General features: G+C 37.8%; 1 long non-coding RNA gene across 1 annotated transcript; it reads left to right on the forward strand.

The window, feature by feature from the left end:
• The first annotated feature begins 6,632 nt into the window (after positions 1 to 6,632).
• Positions 6,633 to 13,603, forward strand: LOC132283446 (uncharacterized). The gene is made up of 2 exons (XR_009472031.1): positions 6,633 to 7,144; positions 13,343 to 13,603. It is a non-coding gene; the product is annotated as an uncharacterized LOC132283446 (long non-coding RNA).
• Positions 13,604 to 14,830: the final 1,227 nt, after the last annotated feature.

A 14,830-nucleotide genomic window follows, 5' to 3' on the forward strand; every position in this document is an offset into this window, starting at 1 on the left:
AGAGGCTTACATTGACGACATGGTGGTAAAAAGCAGACAGAAGGACCATCACTTACAGCATTTACAAGAGGTGTTCGGTGTGCTAAGAAAGTATGGGATGAGGCTGAATGCAACTAAATGCTCGTTCGGCGTAGGATCCGGGCAATTCCTTGGCCACGTGGTCAACAACAGAGGGATTGAGGTCAGTCCAGCCCAAGCGGAAGTTCTGCTGAAAAATGCTGAACCAAGCACTATCAGAGAAGTCCAAGCTCTCACCGACCGCATAGCGGCACTGAGTCGATTCATCTCTAAGTTTTCCGACCGATGTAAACAATTCTTCGATACAATCAGGGGTCACAAAAAATAGTCCTGGGGGGATGAGCAGAGGCAAACGTAGATCAAGCTGAAAAAATATATGTGGAACCCACCAGTCTTGAATACCCCAGTGCTAGGCGAAAAGCTTTTCTTGTACCTTGGAGTTTCTAACATTATAACCAGTGGTGTGCTAATACGATGTGCCGAGGGTAAGCAATTCCCGGTTTTCTATGTGAGCAAAATGTTGACCGAGCCAGAGAGAAGGTACTCAAAGGCCGAACGAGTAATCTTATCTTTGGTAAACGCAAAAAGAAGCTCCGACATTACTTCGAGTCTCATCCTATAGTCGTCCTGACCACATTTGACGAAGTGGGCAATAGAGCTTAGTTCTTTCGACATAACGTATGAACCCCGAACGGCTATTAAAGGGCAAGCTATGGCTGATTTCTTTCTGGAATATGATGTAGATGAGCCGGATAACTGTCTTGAAGAATCTTCATGGAAGCTCTTTGTTGATGGCTCCTCAAGTTAGATGGGGGCAGGAATCAGGGTCAAGTTACAAACGCCAGAAGGTACTACGCTGAGCCAAGTGATCAAGCTTGAGTTCAGAGTAACCAACAATGAAGTAGAGTATGAAGCACTGCTAGCTGGATTAAGGTTGGCCAAGGAACTAAAGGTCAAAAGTTTAGTTGCCTTCAGTGATTCGCAGTTAATAATTCGGCAGGTGACTGGGGAATATGGAACAAAGGATGAGACAATGGAGGCATACCGTTCCGCCGTTATGCATGAGGCTAGAAGTTTTGATTAGATAAAGTTCATTCAATTGTCGAGGGAGAATAATGAAGATGCCGATCGGTTGGCCTACAGTGTGTCGAGCTCAGGTGGAACATTGGCAAGGGTGATTTTAATTGGGGTACTATGCCAGCCATCTATCCTTGAGGAACCGTCAAGCTCGGATCCCTGGCAGGTGAATGTCATACCATATAAGCCAAGCTGGATAGATCCAATTATTGCGTATATACGAGATGGTGTTTTGCCCGAATAGAGAGATGAAGCAAAGAAGGATTAGATCGAATGCTGCAAAATATGCTATAGTACATAACCAACTGTACAGGAGGTCTTACTTAGGACCTTACTTAAAATGTGTAACCCCTGCAGAAGCTCAGTAGATACTGCGGACTATCTATGAAGGGGTTTGTGGAAATCATTTAGGAGGAAGGTCTCTAGCACACAAAACGATGACACATGGGTACTTTTTGTCGAATATGTCACGAGACGCAGAGGAATTTTTCGCGAAGCTGCAATAAGTGTCAACGGTTCGGACAACTGATCCACCAACCATCAGAAAATTTGCACGTAATGGCCAAACCAAGGCCTCTCGTGCAATGGGGGATGGATATGGTTGGCCCATTACTGACCACCAGATCGCAAAATAAGTACGTTCTGCTTGTAACAGACTACTTTACCAAATGGATGGAGGCAGAACCGTATCCTAGTGTGACTCAGACTCATGTGAAACGCTTCATTTGGAATAATATCATTTGTCGATTTGGGGTGCCGAGGTCAATCGTCATGGATAATAGAACTAACCTTGATATCAAGCAAGTGAGGGAGTTGCTGGAAGAATATGGAATTAATCAAAAGTTAGCAGTGGTCAACCATCCACAAGCGAATGGTCAGGCTGAGATCACAAACAGAACGATCTTTGTTTGCATAAAGAAGAAGCTTGAAGAAGAGAAAGGGAAGTGGTTAGATGAACTCCCGAACGTCTCGTGGGCGTATAGAATGACTCCAAGGCGACCGACCGGAGAGAGCCCATTCACCATGGCGTATGGTACTGAGGCAGTAATACCGGTCGAGCACCAAGTTCCTACCATTCGGAGCTTAGCGTGGAATCAGGAACAGAATGATCATATGCTGAAATTTAACCTTAACTTGCTTGAAGAGAAGAGGAATGCTGCAGCAATAAGGCTTGCATCATATCAATAAACGCTCATAAACAGTCATAACAAAAAGGTGAGGCATAGGGGTTTTGCACCTGGTGATTTGGTTCTGAAAAGAAAAGTTAGTATTATCAAGAAAATGGTGTCACCATGGGAAGGTCCGTATAGAGTTGCAGAGGTTATCGGAAAGGGGGCATATGTCTTAGAGACCATGGTCGGAAGGCTGGTAAACAAGCCTTAGAATGCCACTTCTTTAAAAAGGTATTATCAATAAAAATTGAGTTTCAGTTTAACCAATTTTTACCTTTAATTGTATACTTGTGAGAGAGCTAAACTTTGAAAGATTTATAAAAAGTATCGTCTTCTTCTAAAAAGGTGACTGAGTATGAGTAAAGCCAAGTGGCAAGTGGCATTTTAGCCGAGCGCCAGGCACTTAAGCAAAGTAAGTGGCAGCTGGCATTATGAGCCGAATACTAAACATTTGCTAAAAAATAAAAGCCAAGTGATAAGTGGCATTCTAGCCGAACGCCAGGCACTTAAGCAAAGTAAGTGGCAGCTGGCACTATGAGCCGAATGTCAAACACTTGCTAAAAAAAATAAAAGCCAAGTGGCAAGTGGCATTCTAGCCGAACGCCAGGCACTTAAGTAAAGTAAGTGGCAGCTGGCACTATGAGCCGAACGCCAAACACTTGCTAAAAAATAAAAAATAAAAAGCCAAGTGGCAAGTGGCATTCTAGCTGAGCGCCAGGCACTTAAGCAAGGTAAGTGGCAGCTGGCACTATGAGCTGAACGCCAAACACTTACAACTGGCACTATGAGCTGAACGCCAAATACTTGCACACAAAACAAAAAAAAAAAAGCTGAATGCCAAAACATTTGCATAAAAATGAAAGAAAAGAAGAGGAGGCAGCAATGAGATGGTAAAAGTACTACGAGACAAAAATTGGTTAAGAATATTCATTTCATTAAACTCTAGATCAGAATACATTTACAAAGAGTACTCTAATAAAGTAAGTACAATGCAAGAGAGAAAATGGTATGTTTGCAAGGTGCTATTCGGTCCTACCTACTCCTTTGGCCTCCTGACCACAGAGGGATTGACCATCAACTTCATTGACTGTACCCCCCTCGCGAGGGGGAGAGTCGAGCTGAATGATTGTATCATTTTGTTGAGCTTCATCCTCGGCAGCAGGAACGGAAGGAGTCACAGTTATCAAGGGAGGAACATCCAGAGGCTGGACAGCCGAAGGGGTAGAAATGACCTCGGAAGCAACAATCGCTTGGCACTCGTCAAAGATGTGTTCAGCGGGAGTAGACTCCGGATCAATATAAACCCCGGGAGGGTTAATGTTGAACTCCTTATCACAATCATCAGGACCTGCATAAGAATTAACATGACCTTCAGGAGGAGAGCAATTGGTATAGCCATCCCTATACCCTTGTGCGTATCTAAAAGCTCCGGTCCAAGAGAAACGGGTATGAAGAGCTCTCATTCCACCTTCAACCCGGCTAATGACACCGAGTAGAGCGTTGCGTTCATCCAGAGCCCTATTTTCTAAAGCCATTTGTTTGGCTTATTCATCGGCCAACATTCGCTGGAGGTTTTCCTTCTTAGTTCTCAGAGCCTCCTTCTTGGTTCTCAGACCTTCCCGCTCGGTTTGTAAAACACTCCTCTCAAGCTGGAGAGCATTCTTCTCATCCTGGAGAGAGTCCACTTCTTTCTTCAAGGTATCCCTCTCCTTCTCAACGTCGTTGAGTTGCACCATGAGTTCAGCATTTTTGGTGCTGATGATCTTATTCTCTTTGTGACTAACTTCAATGTCTTTGGCGAACTTTCGTACCTTAGCATTGGCAACCTCGGCCTGCTTCTGCATTGCCATCATACCAAATAAAGTCTGCAAAACAATGCATGAGTACTAATTAATCCGAACGGGTGTCCAGAGAAGTTGTAATATGAAGACATTCCTACCGCAACCGATAGAAGAGAAAAGAATTACCTCCATAGCGGCCAGAGGGAAGCGACTAAAAACTTCTTTTTGGGACAGAGCTTTGGCAACTTCAACGTCTTTGGGGGACCACATGTTCTTGTAATATGCCGCGGCGGTTTGGCCTTCTTTAAACATGGTTTCATTCGGCTTAACAACAGATCCATCCGCTCGGACGAATCGAGGGGTCCAAGGAGCCTCTTCAGAAGAAGAAGCGATGGCTGAGCCAGGCCCAGAAGGGGCTGTGGTCATGTTTTAAGAAGTGGGGGCTGTGACCACGCCGGACCAAGAAGGAGTTGTGGACCTGCTTTGAGAGGAATTGGACACATTCGGCCTGAGGATCCGAACCCTTCTTGAGAGTGAAACATCATCAGGGTCAGGGTTACTGTCAGGTTGGGGCCTCTTCCCTTGCTGTTTGTTTTGAGCAAATGTAGTAATAGCCGAGGGATTGCCGGCCCGGGAGGCAACGGTTGGGTTAACGCGAAAGTCGTTGGCAACAGAGCTATTGGCAATCACAACGTTCGGAGCTGTATCAGATGCGGTGGTAGAAGAGGATGCCAAGGCTGGAGTAGGAGCTGGACTTGGGGCCACAATGGCCCTAGGAGGGTCTTTTCCTTCTGCCAAAAGAAGGGATTATAAGTTGACTCATGGTCCTGCCGAGGAGTGAAATATCCTCAAGATTCTCAAAAGTAAGTAGGTCAGCACAAGAAAGGACGTCGTTCAGAACGTATTGGTCCAGGTGTGTGATCCGGTCCCTGCAAACGCCGTAACTGAGGTCATTATCAAGAATACCCAAAGAATGGCAAAGAAAAGAGCAGTAATGAGGAATGCAAACTTCACAGGGGTAATCATTCTTATGGGTTTTATATTTTTGATAAGACGAAACGGAGCATTCGCCGAAGGCGGTCGGGATCGGGTAATCCTTGGCCGCCGGAGCAAACCAAGGCCCTTGAACCCCAATAATGTTCTTCCTCCACCCCTTCTCCGAGTCAAGTTTTTTTCGTACAGAAAGATCTTCTATCGAAGGGATAAAAGTGGTAATACATTTCATTCAATCGAATTTTGCTGACCTTGTAACAAAGGAGAAGATCTATAATATCAAGATCTAAGCCTCTATCACGATTCAGAAGCAACAGAACTGACAGAACCCTAAGAAAATTGGGGTTAACTTGAAGAGGGGAAAGTTTCAGCCTATTAAAGACATAGCTGAAAAAGGGATGCAGAGGGAATCTAAGTAAGTTTAGATGCAAGTGAGAAAATAATATTTCACCGGGAAGAAGGCTGGTGCCGGTTCGAATATTCACATCCCTGGGGCAGGCCCTAATAATGATGTCACTGGGAAGATGGAGTTTTATACGAAGAACTTCCAGATCTATAGGCACGGTAATAACGACTACTATCCTTGGGGAGGTATGCGAAGATTTAAAGAAGAAGAAAGAAGTGACATTGACCTTGAGAGGATGGAGAGTTGCAAAGGATGTTGCAAGAAAACTGAAGATGAAGAACCTATTGTAGGGTTCGCCGAAGAAGATCTGATGGGACTAGAAAAGATTCAATTTTGCCTGCAAAGAGTGGATTGTGAATGGATTGACAGCGAAATATGATAGGTACGACAAGGAAGGCTGTAGGTGTGAAGGAACGATATATAAAGGGGAAGTGGTCCCGTTAACCGAGACGTCAGGGAGTTAAGAAGATTTAAATTTCAAAGACATTAATTCCGAGGCCGACCGCTCAATGCCCCACGTGATCGTCTCAAGCCGTCAAGACATCATTAGCCATCGAGTCATCATTACGTCAATTGATAATCACACCCAAATTAATGAGGGAGTGATTATGGGGGCAGTTGAGGATACCAAAGGCGGCATGGGCCGGATCTAACCCACATGATAAAGAATGGGCCTAGCAAATGGTCTGGGCCCAAATCAAGCTGTCATGAGGCAAGCCCAATGCCGAAGAGTGAAGCTGGAGGCCTTAAACACGAGTAGATCCATGGATATAAAAGGCTCAAAGATGAGCCCAATGGATAGAGTGAGTGAGGGATCTTCTAGAACATTGTAAACAATCTATAAATAGGTGAAAAAGGAAGGAAATGATGGGAGAAAATATTTGAGGTGTAATGAAACTTTGTCAATTTAGAAAGAGAAAATTTCTTGCATCTTCATCCTCGTTGAAAAAAATATTTAGAGCGACTCAAAGTCCTCGTGGATATTTAAACATATTAAGGACAATCTTGTTCAACGTTAACGGGACAAATAATCCTTGTTAATGAAGTGCTAAAATTTGATATTTAAGAGATAATTTTTGTCCTGTAAATAAGTAAAAGGACTTCTCCCGAATTTTTTAACCTCCCTCCCAAATTTGGCACATTTAAAATTACACTTAAAATTTTTTTACGGCATTTTAAAGTCCTCATGGATAAAATGTTAAAATTTGACATTTAAAGAACATTTTTTGTCCCGTGAACAGGCGAGAAGATTTTCCCCCAACCTCCCGCCAAGTTGGGTACAGTTAAAATTACACTGAATAAAAATATATAGATAAATAGAAAATACTCCATAAAAAACTCTCATTCACATATTTCTATTACGAAGCCTTGCGAAAAGTATATAGGTTTAAAAAAAAAACAAAAAAACGAACGCAGACGAAGCCTCAAACAGAAACGAAGAGGGAGCGACAAAGAAGAGGGGAGCAGCGACCAACGACCGGCGATCAGCGAGCAGTGAGCGGCGACCAGAGGGGAGCGATCTGCGAGCAGCGACTGACGAAGACCAGCGACCTGCGAGCAACGACCGACGAAGCAGCGATCGGCGAGCAGAGACCTGCGAGCAGCGACCGGCGAGCAGCGACCGACGAAGACTAGCGACCGGCGATCAGCCACGAAGATCAGCGACCAGTTCTACCAGCGAACGAGCAAGGACGAAGGTACCTTGTTATAGTCGCCTATTTATGTAATTTTAATCTGATTTATGTGACTGTCCGGTGAATTCCCCTCTTCTCTTCACCTATAGTATAGTTGGAGTGATGAAACATTTAGGACTTCCTTGAATCAAGATTGAATAACAAACGATTTTTGACGTGTATTATGAAATTGGGGTTAGTCTTTGACAGTGTATTATGAAATTGGGGTTAGTCTTTCAATTTGCCATCTGAAGCAAAGCGTCAACTCTGTGAATTTCGTCACAATTGATCTCGCAATCAATATCAAGGTGTTTTCAGAGTGCTTTCTTTGCGCGACTCGACTTGTTGGGGCTTTAGTGACCCCATACTCTCTTTTGGGGGCCTTTGTGTCGCCCCTTAGGCAAACCAAACCTAAAACCAACCAATTCATTTTTCCTCCAAATATATCTGTTCGAGAGTGCCATTAACTGTCTTCAGAACAGTTTGCAGACCTTGGATCCTCAAATTAATTATATATTGAACTTTTCTATGCTAGCAAGTAAAGTGTAGAGCACAGGAAAGAAGAAATTGAATTATAATATTGTGCCTTGACCTTATATAAGATGATTATGTGTTAAGTGTTTTTTTTTTCTTCTTTTAGATAGTTAAAGAAGGCCAATGCTCCTATAAGGGTTAGAAATGACATTATAAGATGATTAATGCATAGTTCAATTTGAATTGGTTAGGTTTATGAAGAAAATTATTTTGAAGTCAGATTTTATGTTTCTTCAATATTTCTTCATTTTGTGCCACTTTTATAGATATGATCATATGGATATATTCGGTTATATTTTTTCTTTTGAATCAGAACTTGCCAGTCACTTAATTGATTTGTTTTGTTTTCCAATTTCCAAACTTGACCATGAACTTCCGTTACTTGTATATGTTCTTAGATACATTAGCTTTTAGGGTTTTTCCCTTTGATCTTATATCTGTATGGTTTTTGTTTCTTTTCTATTTCAAACTCCAATTTGAGCTCAAAGTTATGCTTCTATTTATGTGCGGATTGAATATTGTTTTGTTTTGTTTTTAATTTTTGTATTGTATTGTATCTTTCTTATCCCATTTTTCAAATATTTTTGTTGGATGATATATTCATAATTGGTAGCATAAAAATTGCATAATAAATATGAGGGGAACTATAGTGAAGGTGTTTAGCAGTTTATTGGGTTCCTAAAATTGATTGAGAGATTGGCTTCTTGTAAAAGTAGATTTATCCCAAAAATAGTTACCTTTGGAACAAAATTCTGGAAAGTTACTGGAAATGCTTATTTGGTTTCTAAGAAGTATTCTTGTTTTTAAGTATTTTGGCTTGGCTTTGAAGTTTGAAGTGAATGTTCTTCAATGAAGGATCTTAGAAGGTGGTTAAAGCATTGATTTAAAACCATTTCTCTCCACTGATTCAAGGAACTAACGTGTTAAAACTTTTTTCTTGAGGGGTGAGTTTTGATTGACAATTCAACGAAACTTTATTCAATAAATGAACTTAAATTTTTGGTATGTAATTCATTTGTGTATGCTATGTATGGATGTTTTATTGAAGTATAATTCTTTAATTCTTGGTCATACAGAATTGAACACTTTAAGTAAAGAGAATTTAAATATTTTTTTCTGCCTATTTTCTGCCGCATACATGATGATTAATTCTAAATTTTGTGATTAACTTTTTCAAGTACTAAGTTTCAATTTTTAGATAACCATTTTATGTGGGATCCAATTTGCCAAAGAATCTATGCTTTTATTCTAGTCAACAATTCAAGAATTCCTATTGTTTTTTTTATTGGCCATCAATATCATTTGTTGTTGCACTTTTAATTTATTCATTGTTTAAAGAAATTGATTCTAATGCTTGAAAATGATTGGGCCAGCAGGCTCATTAAACTTTTTTAAGTTACATGTTTTGCTTAATGTGATTTATTTAATATTTTTATTTTTTTGTAATGAAGAATCAACCTACTTGCTAGGCATTTAGACTCTCGGTAGGTTTACAAATTTTGAATGCACTTTATCGCCCTCAAACTAATGTGATTTCTCTAAACCACTTTGATAAAATTAATTTTTTGTAGATGATAGTTGTAGAAAGATAATGAAAATAATGGGTTGAATAATCCCTAAAACAAACTAAATATAGGCACGTCTTCTTCGATTTCTAACTTTAATTCGATTCAGGAAATCATATTGTATGTGGCAATATCTATTGTTAAAAGGCCATACGATTATAATTATTTTGATATAATATTAGCTGCAAAATTTCAAGGATAAAGCACGTCAACAAGATGCCACGTGGAACAAGAATATTTTGGACCTTGGTGTTTCATAGGGAATAACATACTCATATTTTGGACTTAATTTGTTAGGTTTATTCAGTCACTTTATTTTTTTTGTGAGTAGGTCAGCATTATTTCCCGTTATTAGTTACAAAGAGATTGGTTTCCTAGGTTATCGCTATGTTGTGAATCTTGCTCCCCTTTAGTGTTGTGCTTTTCACTCTTAGTTCTATGGGGTGATTGTCCTGTAACTCTGACATGAATATAAGCTTTGCTATTTTACTAGTTGAAACTGTACCAACTGAAGAGCTCAATTATTCATTCACTAACTTATTATTATTATTTTTAAATTAGTCATACGATCTGATTTTTTATGTATTTATTGGCATTACAGTTTTTAAATATTTTTTTTGACCGGATTGATTATCACCAGTTCATTAGGAGCAGAAGAATCAATATTTCTATGATTCCAGTCTACAACAAAGGTCAAATACTATGCTTCTTCATTTTCATTATCACCATGGCAAAAAGTTGATTGTTTTAGGGGGTCACGTGCCTTAAGTGGCCATTTTGTTATTATTATTATTGTGCATAAATGGAGGTCAGGAAATTGTTGCGGATGGAGTTTGGTTTTCATTCATTACATATCATGGTGTATAGGGGATCACGTGCCTTAAGTGACCATTTTTGCTGCTTTCCGATTAATTAATCACTTTTACAGTTTTACTATTTATTTTGCTATTTGATTACTGTAAAGCATTAGCTATTTTCCATTACCTTTAATTTTTTAGGTCTCAAGTCTTAACCACCATAACAACATTATATTTACTATTAGATAGGTCCCATTGAGGTGAAATTCACAAATCACAATAGACCTTGACACTAGAGATTATACAGAGTTGTACAAAGTCAAGAGTGAAGATATTTTTGCATACAATAATTAATATGTATCCAAACCGTATTATCCAAAGAGGGGATGCCACGAGCCAAACACTCTCTTATCCATATGGTCAGTATTTTGGATTCTACCTTCACAAGTTTGCATAAATGCAGCTGGAAACAGTAGGGCTCTTTTTTATTTATTTATTTATTTTTATTTTTTTTGGTTGTAGTGGCAACTTGCCAATATGCATAGGGGAAAAATTGTCTTTTGATAACAAAGAGTTAAAAAATTAGGATTCTACCTTTACAAGTTTGCATAAATGCAGCTGGAAACACTAGGGCTCTCTTTATTTTTATTTTTTTTTCTTTTATTTTTTTTTTGTAGTGGCAACTTGCCAATATGCATAGGGGAAAAATTGTCTTTTGATAACAAAGAGTTAAAAAATTAGGATATCATAGACCATCTTTAGGGTTTCTAGGATATCTTTTACACCCAAATTGTATTGTAAAGTGTAAGGTTTTGTTTGGGTCCATCCTCCTTTGAGAATTGGCTGCATTGATGACATTGGCATGGAGGATGATCTATTATTGGTTGATGGTCAGAGATGATCCAAATTGATTGACTACGTACTGTTCTGGCTGAAGTGAACACATGAAACGACTCAAACTAGTCGGCTAGGGCGACAAATTTTGAGTAATAATTTTATTTTATATTCTTTTTTCTTTCTTTTTGTTCAATGGTGGTGTCCATTTATCCTCTCTCACATGCTGAGTCCCACACCATTCATGAGGAACCTAAATCTGGTCTTCATGGATCAGAATGACCTATCAGCATATAAAATTTTGATTACAGAGTAATGCACTAGATTGGGAAACGAATTAAAAAGAGCACTATGAAAGATCTAATATGAAACTAACTGTAACTAAGTTTGCCTTGGATAAATTGTGTTTGGGTACAAAATGAAATATATTGAAATCAATCCCTATGTTATAATAAAATCCAAAAGGCAGCCTTTCCAAAATTCCAGAAACTTGCACAGCTATACAGCTTACTGTGTTAATATGCTACCCGGGTATAACAATCTAATTTGAATTCATTGTCCATCTTAATTAAAAAGATAAAAAAGAAAGGAAAAAAAAAGAAAGAAAGTAAAGGCCAGCTACCCACCCAAAATGCAGTCAAACTATCTCCCTAAACTCTAATTTCTTGTCTTATTATTTATTTTTGTCACACAATTTTCAAATTTAATGGAGATAAAAACTTGACCTGTGGCCAACCACTATGTTATCCTCTCAACCCATGCTATAAAAAATAATAGATATTGTCATCAAAATGTTAGGTATACTTCTGCAATCTGAAGTCGTTTAACTTCCTTAGCAAAACAAATCAATAATAATTCAAGTTGGTATATAATTCATTCTAGAGCCTCAATTCTCTAAGTCAGTACCAGAACTCTTTTCTTTACTGCGAGTCTCCTATTTATATAAAAATACATCTTCATAATACTGGCATTAACTTCATGCTTTTATGCATGAATTTGGTCCTTTTGGTCCCAATACTCGCAAGTACTAATCAAACATATCCTGCAGTCTAGTAAAACTCTATCATACACAAATATAACACTGTAAAATCAATAGAAGCTTTTAAAAATAAAATAAAAGAAAGAAAGAAAGAAAGAAGAAAGAAGGCGAAAGACAAGTTCCAGTAATCAATAAATTTTTTGGACGGTCTCCTCGTTCCACACATGCACAATTATCAATAAAAAATTTTAGGATGAGCTTAAGAGATTCAAACTTTCAACCTCCAAAATATGAGGTAACGGTGTTACCATTACAATAACCCTTTTGGGTTTAATTCTGCACTGAGCTCATTTTTGGTCTTTTTCCTTTAATGATCAGAAATAATCTGGGACCTGTTTTTATTTTCTCTTTATTGATTGATGATTTATTTATTTAATTAAGTAAGGATTTGTGTTTCTAGTTACAAAGATCCAATTGCATAATACAAGGTACATGATCAACTGGACCTCGATATGAAATGTACTTTTGTTCATATATGATGCTATTTGGCCTTTTTCGTCTATAGTATTTGCTTTAAAATAATTGAGACAAATAGGAAGAGTGAGATTTTAATTATTTTCAAAAATTTTATATATTCGATGGCCATCTTTAATTCCAGAGAATGTTTTTTTTTGTTTTTTTTTCTTCTTTTTCACATTCGAGAGAATTTTCATTGCAAGAACAAGATACATCTATTGTCATATTTTTGTGAAAGATGCTCACATCTGGTTTTATGTTGGGCTTGATTACCTCCAATCCGAGGTTGGACTAGTTCAAAAGTTTAGATTCGGATTGGATTGGATTGGAATAGGAGGCTGTATTGGGTCATATGGTACTTTTAACATACACTAATGGTGACAAAAAAATATTTGGTCACTAAAAGACTACTTTTGCTGACAATAGAACTTCATCACAAAAGCTCCATTTTGTTGCAGTGATACGAGTTGTATAATTTGTTGAAATGGGAAGAGCTTGAACTTCTTGTTGGTTTAGATGCCAAGTACTTTCACAGTTCAATCCTGCCTGTCATGAAAAAGTCCGGTTCTTCCATTATTTCCAATCAAGTATTTTGGTGTTGTCGCATGATTTGGTTTCATTTTCTGAACCATATTTGACTGTGTATGAAGATTTAGGTGCGTGTTAATTATTTGCTTCTTCTCAAACAAAGAGAAGCACATTTGAACTCGCAGCTTAGGTTTTCGAAAATATGTATACATCAGCCAAATAAGGTAAATTAAATCTTGAATAACCATGTCCTCCTCATGTTTGTAAGATGGCGAAGGATGCTTCGTTTGGTGGATGCCACCTGTATACGCTTCTTGTCCTAGTTTTGCTTATTTTTGTATGTTGTTTTGTTGGTACTTTTTGGTAGTAGTTTATTGGCTGCATTTTGTTTGTGTTTAATTCATAAATAATAATCTTGTTCTTTCCCTTTTGTTATTAGCATTCTGAATTTAAAACATGTGTGATGCAGTTACTTGCTTGGATTTTATACCATGGACAGTGAGATGGTTTTTTGACAAGTGCAGACTGAAATCCAAGTGTTAGAAGGTTCATCAATTTTTCAATAGAAGTGCTAGGAAATTAATGATTTTCTTGACAAATGGACTTAGTTGTTTTGGAACATGGATAAATGTTGAATTGTTTTGGCACATTGATAAATGATGAATTGTAAAAATGTTTTAACTCTTTTGATATGTTTAATTGGGTATTTCAAGAGTTTGTTTTGGTTATAGTAATTGGCATTATCATATAAGATGTGTTGATATGTTTTTTGAATTGAATAATAGTTGAAACTAATGTCAATTACAGGTTGTGGATAATTGATTAACTGGCATTTAAGGGTATGGTGCTTTATTTTTTGTTTTTTTTTTTTATATATATATAAATATTTACGGCGAGCTTGAAACCCTGTAAATAAAAGGCTATGAATGGTTTATATTTTTTACGGGTAGTGAAAATCACCGTAAAAAACTTTTTTACGGCATGAATCGGTGCCTCGTGAGAATGGTTTATATTATTTACTAGTAGTGAAAATCCTCGTAAAAAAGGACGTAGAAAACTTTTCTACGCTATGCATGAGTGCCTAGTGAATATTTAGATGCATTAACAAGTAACCATGTATCTCGTAAATTAATTATTAACTGAAAAATATTCATATCATAAATCATTTTTATAGTAGACAAAATTGTTTTCTACGGTGAAAATTTTATTTTTCTATGAGATTGATTTATTCTCGTTAAATAAAATAAGTATTTACGGAACCCTCGTAGACGATGGCTTACAATTCGTCGTGAATAAGTTTTCACGGTACTATTGGCCCCTCGTAGAAGCCCTGTTTTCTTGTAGTGGTTGCAATGGGTGAGGAGGAAGTTGCAATGGGTGATGAAGATACTGCAATGGGGGATGAACAAGCTACTACTAATGTGTATGTTCCAGTGTTCAACGAAGAAGCTATAATTGATATGCACGGGAAAGTTTTAAGTTTTGAAGCATCTGAAAAAGATCTGCGCATTGATGAAGTATTTGGAGAGGAAGAAATGCTACAAACTATAGTGGATATTGATTAAAATTTTCTGATGTAGATTCACAGTATGCACCTACTAATGAGTTAAAAAGTCTTTGTGGGTTATCAAATGATGAGATTGAATCTAGATACCAAGATTTTGATCCTCAAAGCGACTTGGAGTATGTAGAACTTAAAGTGGACATCAAATTTGCAACACCTACTGAGTTTAGAATGGCTTTAAGGCATTTTACAGTGAAAAATAAATTTGATATCAAGTTAAAAAAAAAATTATATAAAATTAATTACTGCCATATGTAAACAAGAGTGTGGGTGGAGAATACGTGCATCTCAAACTCAAAGTGAGAGTTGTTTGAGCATTAAGACATTCATTAAAGATCACAATTGTACTAGAATTCCAACAAATAAACAAGCATCATCATCATACATTGCAAA

The sequence above is a fragment of the Cornus florida genome, unplaced genomic scaffold, assembly GCF_030987335.1.
Source record: "Cornus florida cultivar Cherokee Brave unplaced genomic scaffold, ASM3098733v1 CherokeeBrave_3.0.0_Hap2_Chr11, whole genome shotgun sequence".
Lineage (NCBI taxonomy): Eukaryota > Viridiplantae > Streptophyta > Magnoliopsida > Cornales > Cornaceae > Cornus > Cornus florida.